Source organism: Ovis aries, chromosome 22 (genome assembly GCF_016772045.2).
Source record: "Ovis aries strain OAR_USU_Benz2616 breed Rambouillet chromosome 22, ARS-UI_Ramb_v3.0, whole genome shotgun sequence".
Classification (NCBI taxonomy): Eukaryota; Metazoa; Chordata; class Mammalia; order Artiodactyla; family Bovidae; genus Ovis; species Ovis aries.
Window position 1 is genome coordinate 9,202,986 of NC_056075.1, and position 17,546 is coordinate 9,220,531.

General features: G+C 39.2%; 1 long non-coding RNA gene across 2 annotated transcripts in view; it reads left to right on the plus strand.

The window, feature by feature from the left end:
- The window catches only part of LOC105604214 (uncharacterized), a 35,212-nt gene that overhangs the window by 3,424 nt on the left and 14,242 nt on the right, over positions 1-17,546 (plus strand). Inside the window, exons 3-4 of one of the 2 annotated variants that reach the window (XR_001023627.5) lie at positions 3,086-3,180; positions 4,430-4,545. This is a non-coding gene — a long non-coding RNA (uncharacterized LOC105604214). Of the gene's footprint in view, positions 1-3,085; positions 3,181-4,429; positions 4,546-17,546 lie in introns of those variants that run through there. The other variant, XR_009598093.1, reaches the window with a different exon arrangement.

Sequence of the window (17,546 nt, forward strand, 5' to 3'; positions counted from 1 at the left end):
GTGTTTGTTTTTTTTTTTTAATAGTTTTTTCCCCTGTAGTGATATCTAGTCTTACATTGTTGTGGTCAGAAGATATATGAAATGATTTCAATTTTTTAAAATTTATCAAGGCTTGATCTGTGACCCCAGATGTGATCTGTGCTGGAGAATGTTCCATGTGCACTGATAAAAAAGTAAAATCTACTGTTTTTGTATGAAATGCCCTGTAGATATCAATTAGGTCCAACTTGTCCATTGGATGATTTAATGCTTGTGTTTCCTTATTAATTTTCTATCTGGTTGATCTGTCTGTTGGAGTGAGTAGAGTGTTAAAGTCCCCCACTATTATTGTGTTACTGTTGACTTCCCCTTTAGCATTTGCCTTCTGTATTGAGATGCTCCTATGTTGGGTGCATATATATATATATAATTGTTATATCTGCTTCTTAGATTGATCCTTTGATCATTGTGTAGTGCCCTTGTCTCTTGTAATGCTCTTTATTTTAAAGTCTATTTTATCTGACATGATATTGCTGCTCTTGCTTTCTTTTGACTTCCATTTGCATGGAATATCTTTTCCAGCCCCTCACTTTCAGTCTGTATTTGTCCCTAGGTCTGAAGTGTGTCTCTTGTAGACAGCATATATTAAGGGTCTTATTTTTGTATCCATTCAGCAGATCTGTATCTTTTGGTTGGAGCATTTAATCCATTTACATTTAAGGTAATTATTGATATGTATGACCCTATTGTTTTGGATTTGTTTTTATAGACCTTTTCCTTCTCTTGTGTTTCCTGTCTAGAGCAGTTCCTTGATGTTTATTATATAGCTGATTTGGTGGTGCTGAATTCTCTTAACTGTTGCTTTTCTGAAAAGCTTTTGATTTCTCCTTCAAATCTGAGTGAGATCCTGGCTGGATAGAGTAATTTTAGTTGTAACTTTTTCCCTTTCATTGCTTTAAGTAAATCTGCTACTCCCTTCTGGCCTGCAGAGCTGATATTGTTTGTTTTTAAACTGTTGCCTCTTAAGACAGTTAATGGCAGTTCTCTCCCCAGGAAACTGAATTTTCCTTTGTTTTTGTTGGTTGGATGGAGGCTCTGCAGCCAAGGCAAATCAATGCACTAGACCCTTGAAGTGGAGCAGGCGATGGCACCCACTCCAGCACGCTTGCCTGGAAGATCCATGGACAGGAGAGCCTGGTGGGCTGCAGTCCATGGGGTCGCTAAGAGTGGAACACGACTGAGCAACTTCACTTTCACTTTTCACTTGCATCATTGGAGAAGGCAATGGCAACCCACTCAAGCACTCTTGCCTGGAAAATCCCATGGACGGAGGAGCCTAGTAGGCTACAGTCCATGGGGTCGCTAAGAGTGGAACACAACTGAGCAACTTCACTTTCACTTTTCACTTGCATGCACTGGAGAAGGAAATGGCAACCCACTCCAGTGTTCTTGCCTTGAGAATCCCAAGGACAGAGGAGCCTGTTGGACTGCCATCTATGGGGTCGCATAGAGTTGGACACAACTGACGCGACTTACCAGCAGCAGCAGACCCTTGAAGGGGGAAGGGATTCCTTAGATTAGGAGCTGTAGAATTTCACTGTGAGTCTGTTCACTTGAACAACTTGGCAAAGTGCAGATTCCCAGGTCCCAGTCTTAAAAGGCTCCTATTTAACTGCTCTAGGTTTTGGTCTAAGTCTTTGTATTCTGAATAAGCATTTGAGATGATTTGGATATAGGTAGTTTGGGACCACACCTTGACAAACTCTTAGTATATAAAACTCTTAGTATATAAAAGTCTTATATATAGTATATAAAGTATTTTTTAAAAACTCTTAGCATATAAAACTCATATATTAAATTATTAGTGATAATTTTGTATATATTTTTGTGCAAATCTCTTTTGTCTCAGACCCAAAAGCGTATTTGATTCACTGAACCATTAAGCTAGCTGGGATACATTAAGAAATCAAGGCCAGGAAGCCTCATGATGAGATTCAGAATAAAACAGTCTTTGGAAAGAAAAATAAATCTGAGATATTGGATAAACATGGTAAACATGACTGTATTCATTGCTCATTAGAAATGATTCACTTGACAGTGATTTTTTTTTTAGAAAGAATAGAGCTTCAAGAAATAGATAAAATTATATAGCAGTAGTTCTGCCAGTGTAAGAGTCACTTGGTAACCTTGGTTCTTTTAAAAATATTTCATTGGAAAATAATAATCTTGATTATTACTTTGACAAGTTAAATAATAGAATGGGTGGAGGAAGAAAAGTAAAGCAAAAATATGAAGCTGTATCTGAAGCCGTGAAAGCACTGAGAAAGACTAATTCTGGGTGCTTGAAACTCTAGGAGAAAGAATAAGAGGGCATATCAAGGCAAAAATAATGGAAAATTAAAATTTGAGCAGATTGTATGGAATGGAAAGATGAATTGGTAGCTTCATTCTATGAAAAGCACAGAGAGCCGAAAGACTCAATAGTAAAGTTCAAAGAATATTGTAAATCTACCTTTCATGCTTTGATGTTTTTAAACTTTGTATGTAAGTTAAAATGAGTATATGAGTATATACAGAAATTAGTGTTTATGTAATTTTCTCGTATCATCAGGGTAGCACTAATCCACATTCTTACATTGCTTCATAATCCTTTTTGTCAAGGACTACTTCCAATTATGCTTTTTTTTTTTTTTTACAGTTTATGCTACCAGAAAATATTTTCTAGAACTTACTTTTTTAAAATTTGCAGTATTTTGTTGTTTATCTTTAATACAGTACTAAAAATAGACTGTTTAAGTGATTGTTGTTCTGTCACTAAGTTGTGTTCAAGTGATACTGTATGTGAAAGGTCAGAATTGATCAAACCAGGGAATTGGTTGGGAAGGTGTCTAACCTTACTGTAGCCTCATTAGCAAGAGTTTTAAGTCATAAATGAAAGGGTAAACTCCCTAGAATTTATTTGGGCCCTTCCTAAATGCCCTTCCATATAATTTTTTTTTAATGGGCAAAGAGAAGGGAGGGCTTGGGTAAGAATAACAAAGATATGAATTCATTAGCCAAAAGAGAGGAAACTAGTTGAAACATTAATTCTCAATTCCTGTAACAGCAGATTGATAGATGAAGCATAAAACAAGACCAGATGCTGTGGTTTCCAGGATGCACTTGGCTTCCCATCCTTTATAACCTGGAGCATTTTTTGCTGTAAGTAGGTCATTTGCTTGCTCTCATTTACCTGATTCTAGGAAAATGCCCTTGAAAGTATTTGGAAAATAAGGCTTTCATTAAGCTTTTGCTTAACATTTTAAAAGTTAAGATTGCATGAAACCTCTCCCAACGCCATTTCTCTATTAGCCAGAATAACCTGTAACCTTGAAGCATAAGTAAAACTGAAATCGACAAGAAAAATTCAAGATCTTTTATTTTCTAAGGACTTAAATTTATGACCATAGCACTGGCATATAGTATTCATCTCACGGAATTATAATTGAGGTTTAAGTTTCTCTATTCTCCTATCAGTTGTGAACTTCTTGAGAAAAGAGGATGCCTAGGACATAGCTTTTCAGACACCATTCTAATAGATTTATGGTGACTGGAAAGGGAAAAAGAGGAAAGAAAAATGGTCCAAAGAAAAGGACATGTGCAGGACTTCCGTGGTGGTCCGGTGATTAAGAATCTGCCTGACAGTGTAGGAGACATGAGTTCGATCCCCTGTCTGGGAAGATTCGACATGCCATGGGTTAACAGCCCGTGAGCCGCAACTGCTGAGCCCCACTCTGGAGCCTGTTCTCAGCAACAAGAGAAGACACTGCAATGAGAAACACATGCAGTGCAATTAAGAGAATAGCCCCCTGCTTCCTGCCACTAGAGAAAGTTCATATGCAGCAACGAAAACCCAGCACAACCAAAAATGAATTGTAACCCCGTAGACGGCAGGCCACCAGGCTCCCCCATCCCTGGGATTCTCTAGGCAAGAACACTGAAGTGGGTTGCCATTTCCTCCTCCAATGCATGAAAGTGAAAATTCAAAGTGAAGTCGCTCAGTCGTGTCCAACTCTTAGGGACCCCATGGACTGCAGCCTACCAGGCTCCTCCATCCATGGGATTTTCCAGGCAAGAGTACTGGAGTAGGGTGCCATTGCCTTCTCCAAATAAATGAATAAAATCTTGACAAAGTTCAAATTTAGAAAACAACCCCAACAGCAACAAAGAAAAGGACATGTGCAATCAAACCATTTTACTGGCCATGATTATATTACTGTCCTGTCATGACCAATCTGCTCCTGATATGTCCACCAGAGACCAGTCTCATCAGGGATACAGAGGTTTAAGAACATGGACGCTGCAGCCCAACAGAGTTGGCTTTGGATGTAAGGTCTGTCCTTTACTAGTTCTGTGACTCAGGGCAAATTATTAAGCTCTCTAAGCCTCAAGTTCCTCACCTCTCATACAGGGGCAAAAGCAGTCTGCACGCCATGGAGTCGCAGTGAGAATGAAAGGAGACCGTGCCCGGAAAGTGCTGCATACTATTCTTGACACTTAGCAAGTGCTCAATAAACATGCCGTTGAACCAGCTCAGATGTTATTTTGATTAAACCGTGAAGTGATATTATCTCATTTCCAGAAGTTTATATGAACAAAGATTCTTTCATATCTCTTTAGTATTTGTGTGAGCACTTGTCAACCATGGCATATTGTCTGGGAATGTTTATCTTCTCTGCCTTGTGAAAAGGCCCTGCCTCTGTCCCTTTGCCCTGTTAGTTCTCAGTTTTAATACACCCCTCTGGGTGAATCTTACAGATTAGTATTCTGTAAAGTATTAGTGATAGTTATGGAAAACCTGTAAGATTTCATCCTTGTGACTGCCCCATACAACTAAGTTTAAAATATTGATCAATCCATAAAAATGACTATCTGGATATTTCTCAGTTCACTGAAGACCATTATTAATATTGACTGTCATTCCCACCTGTCTAATAACAGCCATTTATTGAGCTTACAGTTCGTACTCTCATAGAATTCTGAAGACTCAAATATCTTGTGAAAATGCAAATCTTCATAGAACTGTTGATGTTTTTAAGTTAGAGGTTTAACCTGTCTTTTATTCCCATTCACTATTTGTTTTGGGAAAACATCCTTACCTGGATTGCCTAGTGAGTTTTGTCCTGAAGAAAGAAATTAGTTCAATGGATGAAAGGAAGAAGCTGAACCAGATTTGAGATTTTAGAGGTCAATACTTTTACATCTCTTTTCATTTTGCAAATGGCAACATTTTCATTACCCTTGAGGACTGTGATAACATGAGAGCTGCTATTTTTTATGTAAAATTGAATTAATTTGAGCATAACATGTTTTTTAAAAAATATTTACTATGTGCAACTCTTGGAAATGCTCCTAAAGTTGAGGGAGTTTTACTGAGCAAATACAATGGTGTATCCTGTTTAGAGACTGAGTGCGTGGCTTTCAAAGGCAAAAGCAAGGGCAAAACTTGCTAATTTTACATGTTTAGGGGTGAAATATCTACTAGGCCTTCTTTCATCTTAGGTCAAACATGAGTGCACCAACAAGCTAATGTTAGATTTGCCCTCCCCTCTTATTTATTGCTAGTGTTTCTGGAACCAGAAAAACAAAACAAAGGGGTAAAAAAAGAAAGAAAGCAAAGTCTGTGTGTAACTTGAGTTAGAGAAGTACAGGAACAAGTATACCAAGTTGGCAGTGCTCAAAGTCCCATTCAACTTCAAAATAGTATACCTGATAGAGTTTCACAAACCTCTCTCCTTTCTAGCCTGCTCTTTATTAACTTTAAATACCAAAACCATTCCGAGAGCTTTGAATGTCCCTATAAGGTCTAGAGCCAGAGGCATGCCCCACTCCCACTTCTTTCTATTTTCTGAGTTCCCAAGGTCAGAAGAAGGGACAGTAAAGGAAAGGAGACAAAGTCAACTCCCCAACAGTGTTCTCTTCCCCTTTGGTGTTTTGCAGAAAAGTTGAAGAGATGCTAATGATTCTTAACCAACTGAAAGCAGCGTTAGAATTCTGTCTGGGCATTCGTAAACTCCTGACTGGGCAGTACTCCACCACTGCAGTCCATCTTTCGTTCAATACTGTGTGTGTGCTAAGTTGCCTCAGTTGTGCCTGACTCTTTGCAACCCTATGGACTGTAGCCTGCCAGGCTCTTCTGTCCATGAGATTGTTCAGGCAAGAATACTGGAGTGGATTGCCATGTGATCCTCCAGGTGATCTTCCTGACCCAGGGATCGAACCCATCTCCTGTTTTGGCAGGTGGATTCTTTACCACTAGTGCCACCTGGAAATCCTACTTACGCTAGATAAATAGGCTTGCCATAGTTTATTATTGTGTTGTCCTCACAAGCTGGTATTCAAGGAGCCTTCCCTGACCACTTCCTTGGGACTCTTGGAAATACACATAAAAACAGTTTAAATGACTGGTTAAAAACCAATGAAATACAGTGATTATTCTGGGTGGGAGGGATTGGGGACAGGGAAGGGGAGAGTAAATAATCACATATCTTTAGTTGAGATCACAAGGATTTCTAGGACATGAACTCACATTCATAGGCCAAGAACAGAAGACAACTAAAAAAAGCTCTGCAGAGGCACAGCATTTCCTCCTCGTTCCCTAGGAAGGTGGGGATCTATGACACTCCTTTTTAATAATCATCCCCAAATTCTGTTTCTGTGCCCAACACAATAAAGTGTTTCCAAGTACAGAGTGTCAGATAGATGAAGAACAAACAGCCTCTGCAAAACTGTTTGAAGCATGTAAAAGGTAGATTATTGAGGGTAGTACTTAGGAAATGCTAAGTTATTTGAAATTATTGTGTCCTAAATGACAGCTCTGTGACCTGTCTCATGTTAGGCAGCCTTTCTGGGTTTCCTCCTCTGAAACTGAAGTAGTTCTACAAGCTTCATCATTCCATGATTTGTTCATTCTGACCCATATGAGAGAACTGTCTAAGAAGACCTTGTGTAGAAATCCTTTGCCAGTTACCAGTTTTGCCAGTCATAGTTTTGTCGCAATGTGGTTTTCTTTGTCTGCCTAAATTTTACAGTCTGTGATCTTCGTGTATGTATGTATGCTTGAGTTTAGTTCCTTGAAACCAAGGAACTTAGTTACAGTTATCCCTACCCTCATCTCCATTCCTACCACAATCTTAAAGTCAGATGGCAAGAAGCCTGCCGTTCTCATCCCCTCTGTATGTGATGAGTGGAGAATAACAGTTGGAGGCCAGGCCTAGAAAAACCATGCCCTTGTTTTCTGGAAAGACCAGATGGTTACTAAGAATGTTGCCAAGCTTGCAAAAATGATACCAGTGGGAAAAGCAAATACAGGAAAGTGTTGAATATCAATAAAGGCTATATCAAGAACTTTAGAAACAGAAGTGTGGTTAACATAAACTCTGTCTTCCATTTAGAATATTAGCTCATGAACAACTAAGGAAATGTTAGGTAAAGACAACCAGGACACCAAAAGAGTGTCTAACAGGCTTTTTATGGCGAAGCGCTCCCGGGCGGGGTTCCCAGATCCAAACGAAGCAGGTCGAGGAAGTCCGCACCGGGACCGTGTTGGGGGTGGTTTTTATACGTTTGTTGCGAGGGATGGTCAGGCTAGATGGACTGGGGTTCGGATAGGTCACCAGGCCAAGGCGTTGTGGCCTGACAGGTCCTTCTACGTGGCTGGGGTGGAGCGGCTTTAGCTGGTGAAGTGTGCTGTCATTGGTCCCCGGGATCTGGGAGGCGCCTTCCGTTAGGGACCTCCCCCGCAGGCGGGAGGGAGAGGAGGGGCGGCCCATCTGGCCACCGGGGTCCAGCCTTACAGGAAAAAGATTCTTTTCTGCTTTTATAACCAATTTTGTTGTTTTATTCTCTGGAAAATTCCCTACCCTTGGACTCACCAATCAAGGTTTTGTCTACATAGCACTTCTCAGGAATGTAATCATCACCACCCCCAGCTGGTGAGAGATTACCATAACAAATACTGAAAACACTCACATAGATCCTCATGAGTAATGTTTTTGAGAGCTAGCCAAAAAGGAAGACATAAGTTTACCTTTACTTGTGTGTTTATTTCTAGTTTTATTAAGAGAAAAAACATTTTCAGTCAGTTCAGTCGCTCACTTGTGTCCGACTCTTTGCGACCACATGAACTGCAGCACTCCAGGCCTCCCTGTCCATCACCAACTCCTGGAGTTCACGCAGACCAATGTCCATCGAGTTGGTGATGCCATCAACCATCTCATCCTCTGTCATCACCTTCTTCTCCTGCCCTCAATCTTTCCCAGCATCAGGGTCTTTTCAAATGAGTCAGCTCTTCACATCAGGTGGCCAAAGTATTGGAGTTTCAACTTCATCATCAGTCCCACCAATGAACACCCAGGACTCATTTCCTTTAGGATGGACTGGTTGGATCTCCTTGCAGTCCAAGGGACTCTCAAGAGTCTTCTCCAACACCACAGTTCAAAAACATCAATTCTTCAGCACTCAGTTTTGTTTATAGTCCAACTCTCATCTCCATACATGACTACTGGAAAAACCATAGCCTTGACTAGATGGACCTTTGTTGGCAAAGTAAGTCTCTGCTTTTCAATATGCTCTCTAGGTTGGTGATAACTTTCCTTCCAAGGAGTAAGCGTCTTTTAATTTCATGGCTGCAGTCACCATCTGCAGTGATTTTGGAGCCCAAAAAAAATAGTTAGCCACTGTTTCCACTGTTTCCCCATCTATTTACCATGAAGTGATGGGACCAGATGCCATGATCTTCGTTTTCTGAATGTTGAGTTTTAAGCCAACTTTTTCCCTCTCCTCTTTCACTTTCATCAAGAGGTTCACTTTCTGCCATAAGGGTGGTGTCATCTGCATATCTGAGGTTATTGATATTTCTCCCGGCAATCTTGATTCCAGCTTGTGCTTCTTCCAGCCCAGCATTTCTCATGATGTACTCTGCATAGAAGTTAAATAAGCAGGGTGACAATATACAGCCTTGATGTACTCCTTTTCCTATTTGGAATCAGTCTGCTGTTCCATGTCCAGTTCTAACTGTTGCTTCCTGACCTGCATACAGGTTTCTCAAGAGGCAGGTCAGGTGGTCTGGGATTCCCATCTCTTTCAGAATTTTCCACAGTTTATTGTGATCTACACAGCTAAAAGCTTTAACGTAGTCAATAAAGCAGAGATAGGTATTTTTTTGGAACTCTCTTGCTTTTTCCATGATCCAGCAGATGTTGGCAATTTGATCTCTGGTTCCTCTGCCTTTTCTAAAACCAGCTTGAACATCTGGAAGTTCGCAGTTCACGTATTGCTGAAGCCTGGCTTGAAGAATTTTGAGCATTACTTTACTAGTGTGTGAGATGAGTGCAATTGTGCAGTAGTTTGAGCATTCTTTGGCATTACCTTTCCTTGGGACTGGAATGAAAACTGACCTTTTCCATTCCTGTGGCCACTGCCTGCTGGCATATTGAATGCAGCACTTTCACAGTATCATCTTTCAGGATTTGAAATAGCTCACCTGGAATGTCATCACCTCCACTAGCTTTGTTTGTAGTGATGCTTCCTAATGCCCACTTGACTTCCAATTCCAGGATGTCTGGCTCTAGATAAGTAATCACACCCTGTTAGATCCCTACCATTTCTGTCCTTTATTGAGCCCATGTTTGCATGAAATGTTCCCTTGGTATCTTTAATTTTCTTGAAGAGATCTCTAGTCTTTCCCATTCTATTGTTTTCCTCGATTTCTTTGCACTGATTACTGAGGAAGGCTTTCTTATCTCTCCTTGCTATTCTTTGAAACTCTGCATTCAAATGGGTATATCTTTCCTTTTCTCCTTTGCTTTTTGCTTCCATTCTTTTCACAGCTATTTGTAAGGCCTCCTTAGACAACCATTTTGCTTTTTTGCATTTCTTTTTCTTGGAGATGGTCTTGATTCCTGTCTCCTTACAGAAGACAATGTCATGAACCTCTGTCCATAGTTCGTCAGGCACTCTGTCTTTCAAATCTAGTCCCTTAAATCTATTTCTCACTTCTACTGTATAATCATAAGGGATTTGATTTAGGTCATACCTGAATGATCTAGTGGTTTTCCCCACTTTCTTCAATTTAAGTCTGAATTCGGCAATAAGGAGTTCAAAATCTCATTCTCTAGGTAGTGAATTCAGGAGTAAGTAACTCCATACTTGTTCTGCATAGTCCATTATTGTTAATTTTGTTGTCTGTTGACATACTGGGAGTTATGTTAATCTGGAACACATCTCTCTCACAAATAACAAACCAGCATTCACACAGGTAAGACACATCATTTACCTTGATGAAGACAGTGTTATAGAAATAGTTAGGAAGATGTAGCTATATTATCTAGAAAGAATTTCAAGGAATCACACTCTTTCAGGATCAAAAGGAATATTAAAGTCATTGCATCTTCAACCAAAGACAGTGTAGAACTGTAGAAAGACGTATGCTCTGGAATCAGAGGACCTGGATCAAATCACAGCTTTGGAACTTAGCTGTGTATTTGGGGTGATTTACTTAACATCCTTGAGCCTTAGTTTCCTCATCTATAAAATGGGAATAGTGGCTACATTATAGAGTTTGTGAAAGGATTGAAGATAATGTATGTAAAAGACAGACATAATAAACATTTAGTAAATGACTGTGGTTGTTGTGAACATAAATGTCCCACCAGCTGGTCATTAAGCTTATTTGAATGTTGCCAGTGACAAGGAATTCACTAATTGTCAGGTAGCCCATCTCTTAGTTACTCTTCAGAGTTAGTCCTTCCTTTTGCTGAGCCTAAATCTTTTCCCCTAGAATTTTTATCTATGGTTCTCTATCTTGCCTGTAAGGCTGAACAGATTAACCCTGTAAATCAATGAAGCATGTGATCTAGAATGGAATACATGCTTTAAGAAAAGTGTGACCAGTGTGGACACTAGAGGTTTGTCAACGCAATTTAGGATCAAACTAGCATCTTTTTTCCTGAAACCCACTCTTTTAATATCTGTTAATTAAAGTATGTTTGTCTTTTGCACTAGATAGAGCTTCTAGCCATAGCTTGAGTCCTGCATGCTGTACCTGTCCGAGTTTTGAGGGAGAGACTCAAGTCTAGAAACTTACAATTAAATCTTTATTGTATTAATTAACAAACTGACAAAATTCCACTTGAGACATACAAATAGAATTTGAGTATTTAATCATATGTAATGTGGCATACCTATAAGGTCACGTAGCCATAAGTGGAAAAGAACATGGTGCTCTTTATTGAACGAACACCAAAATGGTATTTGATATGTGTCAAGCACTGTTATAAGTGCTTTTCACATATTAAATTATTTAATTCTCAACTAATAATAACCCTATGCATTAGTATCTTCAGAAAAGGAAAGTGAGGCACAGAAAGATTCAGCAAGTTATCCAGGTCGAATAGCTAGTAAGTAGCAGAATTTGAATCTGAATTCTAGCTAGTAAGAGTTAGAATTTGAACTAGGTTGTCTAGTTCCAGAGCCTGTGTTCATACAAATGCCCTGTTCCCAAATTTGTCAAAATTTAGAAAAATTCTATTACATGGAGTGTTCAGACTCCTTAAAAGCAAGAAAAACGCTGCTGGATTTACAATCTACTTTATAAAAGCACTATTAGAGTATACTTTTTGAGTGATATGGATTTGATTTATGGGAATACAAAACATTGACTGGAAACAATATCTAGCCTCATTCATTCTAATTCAGACTATGCTTCTAATGATTGATTTTATATTTTAGCTATATAATAAAGAGGGAATTGATGAATGCCTCTGTGTTTTGGTCTTCTGTTATATACTTATTCTGCTGAATATTGTTTTCAAATATTAAGACAGCAATACATCATGTATAGTTTTATTTTTAAATTAACATAAAGTTGATTATGTGTGCGTACTTGCATGGGTGTGCAGTTCTTTAATTTAATACAATAGATTCATATAACCACTGCCAAAGTCAAGATATGTAACAATTCCATTATCCTAAGAAACTCCATTGTATTACCCCTTTGTAGTTACCTCCTCAACCCTTGGCAGCCATGGATCTGATCTCCATCACTGTTAGTTTTTTCTTTTTGAGAATGTTATATGTAAATTCAGTCATACAGTATGTAACTTTTTGAGACTGACTTCTTTACTTAGCATGCCTCTGAGAGTCATCTGAGATGTTGCATATGTCAATGGTTTATTCGTTTTCATTGCTGAGTAGTATTCCATGGTAGAAATGTACTACACCCTGTCTACTCATTTGTTGAAGGATATTTAAGTTGTTTCCAGTTTTTGGTAATTCTGAATAGACCTGCTATAAACCTTTGTGTGTAGGTTCTTGTGTGAACAGAAGTGTTTATTTCCTTAAAGTAAATACCCAGTGGTGGGTTTGCTAGGTCATTGTTTTTATAAGAGACTCATGTGTTCAAGAGTAGTTTTAACTTTATGAGAAACTGCCAAACTGTTTTCCCCAATCACTATTCCATTTTGCATTTCCATGAGAATGTATGAGCATTCTATTTGTTTTGCATCCTCACCAGAACTTGTTATCATCAATATTTAAAATTTGAGGTGTTCTAAAAGGTACCTCATTATGATAATGTACTGTATAGTACATGGTCTGCACATACTATAGTAGTATTTACACACTGTAAAAAAAAATCTGTGAGTTAGTGAACCTGTGCAGTTCAAACTCGAATGGTTCAAGGGTCAACTGTGTTCAGTTTTATCTGTTGTGGTTTTCTATGCATGCATGCGTGCCAAGTTGCTTCAGTTGTATCTGACTCTTTGCAACCCCATCGACTGTAGCCCCCCAGGCTCCTCTGTCTATGGAATTTTCAGGCAAGAATAGTGGAGTGGGTTGCCATGTCCTCCTCCAAGGGATCTTCCTGACCCAAGGATCCGCGACTCTTGATGTTTACCTGCATTGGCAGGCAGGTTCTTTACCATAGGGCTACGTGGGAAGCCTGATTTGATAATATGTCTTTATTAAAATATAAATGCTTATTATTCACCATTTCCTTAGAATCAATATATTTTAGCCCTTTAATTAGATGTAGAAGTGTTTGCATCATTCAGACACCTTTACACTCCCTTCTTTATGTTATAGTTGTCTTGTAGATTTCATTTGCATACATTGAAAACATACATTGGAACTCGAAAATAGTCCATTTTATTTACCTAGATATTTACTATTTTTCTTCTTCATGTTCCAAGTTTCCTTCTGGTATACTTTCCCTTCTATCTAAAGATACTCCTTTACTAATTCTTTAGAGCAGGTCTTCTGGCAATGAATTATCTTTGTTTTCCTTCTCTGAGAATGTATTTATTTGAATTTCATTCATGAAGGAATCTTTGCTGGATTTAGAACTTCCAGGTTGACAGGGTTGTTGTCTTTATTTCCCCAGCACCTCAAGTTGTCCCACTTAATCCTACCCTTCATGATTCCTGATAAGAATTTTGCAGTCATTTGAAATTGTTGTTTCCCTGTAAGTAATGTGTTATTTGTTTCTAGCTGCTTTAACGATTCTTTTTTTGTCTCCAGTTGTCATCAGTTTGATTATGATATATTTGGGCATGAGTTTGGGGATTTATCCTGTCTTCTTGAATCTGTAAGTTCATGTTTTTCACCAAACTTGGGGACTTTCAGCCATTTTTATCAAACATATTTTACTACATTGTATTTTTTCTCCTCTTCTTCTGACCTCCAGTGGCAAATACTAGATCTTTTGGTTTTGTCCCACTCATCTCTGAGGTGCTGTTCATTCTTTTTCCCATGCTGTGTTTTTTCCTTTGTTCAGATGGAATAATTTTTGTTGTTAATCTTCAGATTCACTGACTCTTTCCTGTGTCATCTCCATTCTGTGATTGAATCCATTCAGTGGCTTCTTTATTTTACTTATTGTGTCTTCAAATTTTTGTTTATTTATTGATGTGGCTGTGTTGGGTCTTAGTTGTGACCCAGGAGATCTTTGCTGTGTCATGTGGGATCTTTCATTGTGGCACATGGACTGTACCATGCAGTTCTGCTCATTTTGCTTGCTGGTAGGTTATGCTCAAAATCCTTCAAGCTAGCCTTTCAGCAATACGTGAACTGAGAACTTCCAGATGTACAAGCTCGGTTTAGAAAAGACAAGAGGAACAAGAGATCCAATTGCCAGCTGGTACACAGGTTTCATGGATCCTAATTTCCCGACCTGGTATCATATCCATGCCCCCAACATTGAAAGGCAAATTCCCAACCACTGGACAACCAAGGAAATTCTTATTTATTAAATTAAAATTATTCCATTTTGTTTCCCAAAGGGAACATCACATTTTCCTAAAAATTTTTCAGTTCTGAAATGTTAGCTTAGTTCTTCATATCTTCTACTTCTTTGTGTTCCTCTCAGGAGTGTTTTCTCTTACTTCCTAGTATGCTTTAATAATTGCATTAAAGCCTTCATTAGCTGATTTCAGCATCTGTGTTATCTAAGTGTTGGACCCTGAATTGTCTTTCCCCATGTAAGTTTAGATTTTCCTGATTGTTTGTACGCTGAATAATCTTTTTACTCAATCTATTAATTAAGTTATTTGGGGCTGTACTGGGTCATTGCTGTGCACGGGCTTTCTCTAGTTGTGGTGAGCAGAGGCTGCTCTCTAGTTGCAGTGCACAGGCGTCTCACTGCAGTGACACCTCTGGTTGTGGCCTGCAGGCTCTAGAGCATGGGCTTCAGTAGCTGTGGGTACATGGGCTTAGTTGCCCTGTGGCATGTGGAATCCTCCTGGAGCAGTGATCGAACCTGTGTCCCTGCGTTGGCAGGTGGATTCTTAACTGCTGTACCACCAGGGAAGTCCCATGAATAATTTTTAATTGTATCCTAGACATTTACAATATTAGAAGACTCTCAGTTTTATTTAAATCCTGTGGAGAATATTGATATATATATTTTTTGTTTTAGCAGGAGTAGAGCTGGTTGTGTTCAGGCCACAAATTTCAACCAAACTTCTGTAGGTTGCAGTTTCAATGTCAATTTTGTTTTCAAAATATTTGCAGTACTGTTAGGGTCTATCTCCCGTGTGTGCCACACCCAGTGGTCATTTTGGGCCATGTGCAGTGGTAGATCCCTTTAGTTTAATCTCAAAGTCTTTGGTGTGCTGTTTAAGATCAGATCCGCCTCTGCAGCTTGAAGGCGAGCCTAGGTGTCTACAATCACCTTCATTTGCTTTCCTGAGCTCCTCCCTCCCCATGATGTCTGGTGCTTTCTGGTTCCCTATACTTCCTCATTTAGCCTTGCAGCCAAAAAGCTAGTGATTCACTGATCTCGCTCTGCTGCCTACTCTCTGGAACCGTGCTGTGTCCAGGGCCATCAGTAGATGGACAGAGGGGGGAAAACAGCAACTGGCATTCTCCCCATTCTCCTGAGACCAGTTTCTCCATAGAGGAAAGTTCCTCTCTCTCAGATTTTGGTGGCTATTATACAAGTCAATGCCTCTGCTGGGCTGGGAGAATTTCCTGAGCTCTAGGGCACTAGAGAAAGTTGTTGTTCACCTGCTAAGTTGTGTCCAACTCTTTGAGACCCAATGGACTGCAGCACACCAGTCTTCCCTGTCCTTCAGTATCTTCCCAGAGTTTGCTGAAACTCATGTCCATTGACTAAGTGATGCCATCCAACCATTTCATCCTCTGTTGTCCCCGTCTTCTCTTGCCCTCAATCTTTCCCAGCATCAGGATCTTTTCCAATGAGTTGGCTCTTCCCATCAAGTAGCCACAGTATTGGAGCTTCAGCTTCGGCATCAATCCTTGCAATGAATATTCAAGGTTGATTTCCTTTAGGATTGACCGGTTTGATTTCCTTGCTGTCCAAGGGACTCTCAAGAGTCTTCTCCAACACCACAGTTCAAAAGCATCAACAGAGACAAGAACAAAAAATGGCAGATTTCTCATAATCTTTCTGAGCATTAGGAGATGCTTTTCCTGCTCTTTAAGCCAGAACTAGACGGCTTTTCCCAAAACCAGACTGATAGCTTTAAAGAGCAAATTTTTTATTGTTTAGTTATAACATACTACAAATAAATATATTTTTTGATAACTTTGATATGCCTGTATTTTGGTTTAATATACTGCTGGATTATTTGGTTCCTAGTCTTCTTGACTAAATTGGCTTAATGTTTTACTGTAAATAACCTCAAGGCTAAGTGACCTAGGTCCTGTTTGAGCCAATTTTTAGGTCTTTGAGAAGCTTACTTCAAAGACATATGATTAGAAGCCTAAAGCTCATTTCTTTCACTTACAGCATAGGAAAATTTGAGAAACCAGAGTAATGCTGAATAAATATATGTAACTGAGTATAAGGAAGATAAAGGAAATTTGCTTAACTTTTACAGATACTAGTTTTAAATAAATTCATGTAAGAAAATAAAATAAATCACTAATAATTCGTACCCATAAAAAAGAAGAATAAGGCCACATAATTGGAGAGGAACTCGGCTAGAACTAGACTATTGTCTCAAATGGGCTGAAGACTCTAGATCAGTGAGCTTTGGTACCTGAGGCAATTTAATGTTATGCTCCATTGCTTCTCACCAGATGGACTTCTTTCTTTTCTTTTAGCCCCCTACTAATCTTTTCCATCTCATCTGTTCCCTTTTCTTTTCCCCTTCTTCATAATTTTGTTCCATCTATGAACTTGGTTAATCAGTAGAACAGGGTTTAAAGAAGCAGCTGATCCTTGAAGGGAGGGCCTTTCCTTTCTCCACCTTCATCCCCCATTTTTTCCTTGTACTCTTATTTCATTCCCATTCCTCACCTACCTTCCCATATTGTCCTTCCCCCCTTGGTTGTGCTTTAGTTCTGCCACTTTTGGCTAGGATACATGGCTTAATTCTGCTTGGATTACTTGGAATTGAAAAGGTTATTACTTATTCTAGAATAATAATATTATACTTTTCCTCTTCTACACTACAGTTTTATCAAAGCATTACATTGTTCCAGAGTTAATAGGGATAATTTGTGAAATCAAATCTCAGTTGTGATTTGGCCACTTCCATTTTAGAGACAAATAAAAGACAAATGTTAAGACTTCCCTGGTGGCCCAGTGGTTAGGAACCTGCGTGCCAGTGCAGGGAACACAGGTTCAGCCTTTGGTCCGGGACGGTTGCCGCGCATGCTGTGGGGCAGCTAAGCCCATGCACCACAACTACTGAGTTCCATGCACCTGGAGCTAGTGCTCTACAAGGGGAGAAGCCACTACGATGAGAAGCCTGCACCCCACAAATAGAGAGGAAGCCCCAAACACCAAATAGAGAAAAGCCCATGCGAAGCCAGAAATAAATAAATAATTCATTTTAAAAGAGAACCGTTAGAAAATGATAATTTTGTTAGATCTTGGTTGAAAGAAAAGCTAGCCTCTTGAATAAAATTAGGAGTCCACATTCTGGGGAATTTGGTTATTTTTATGCTGTAACTGAGGAAAAGATACATTACTATGTTTGCTTTATGATTAAGAAGGCCTCAGAGACCTTTTTTTCTTCTTTCCTTCAGGGCACAGATTATTAACTAAGTCTGACATCTGC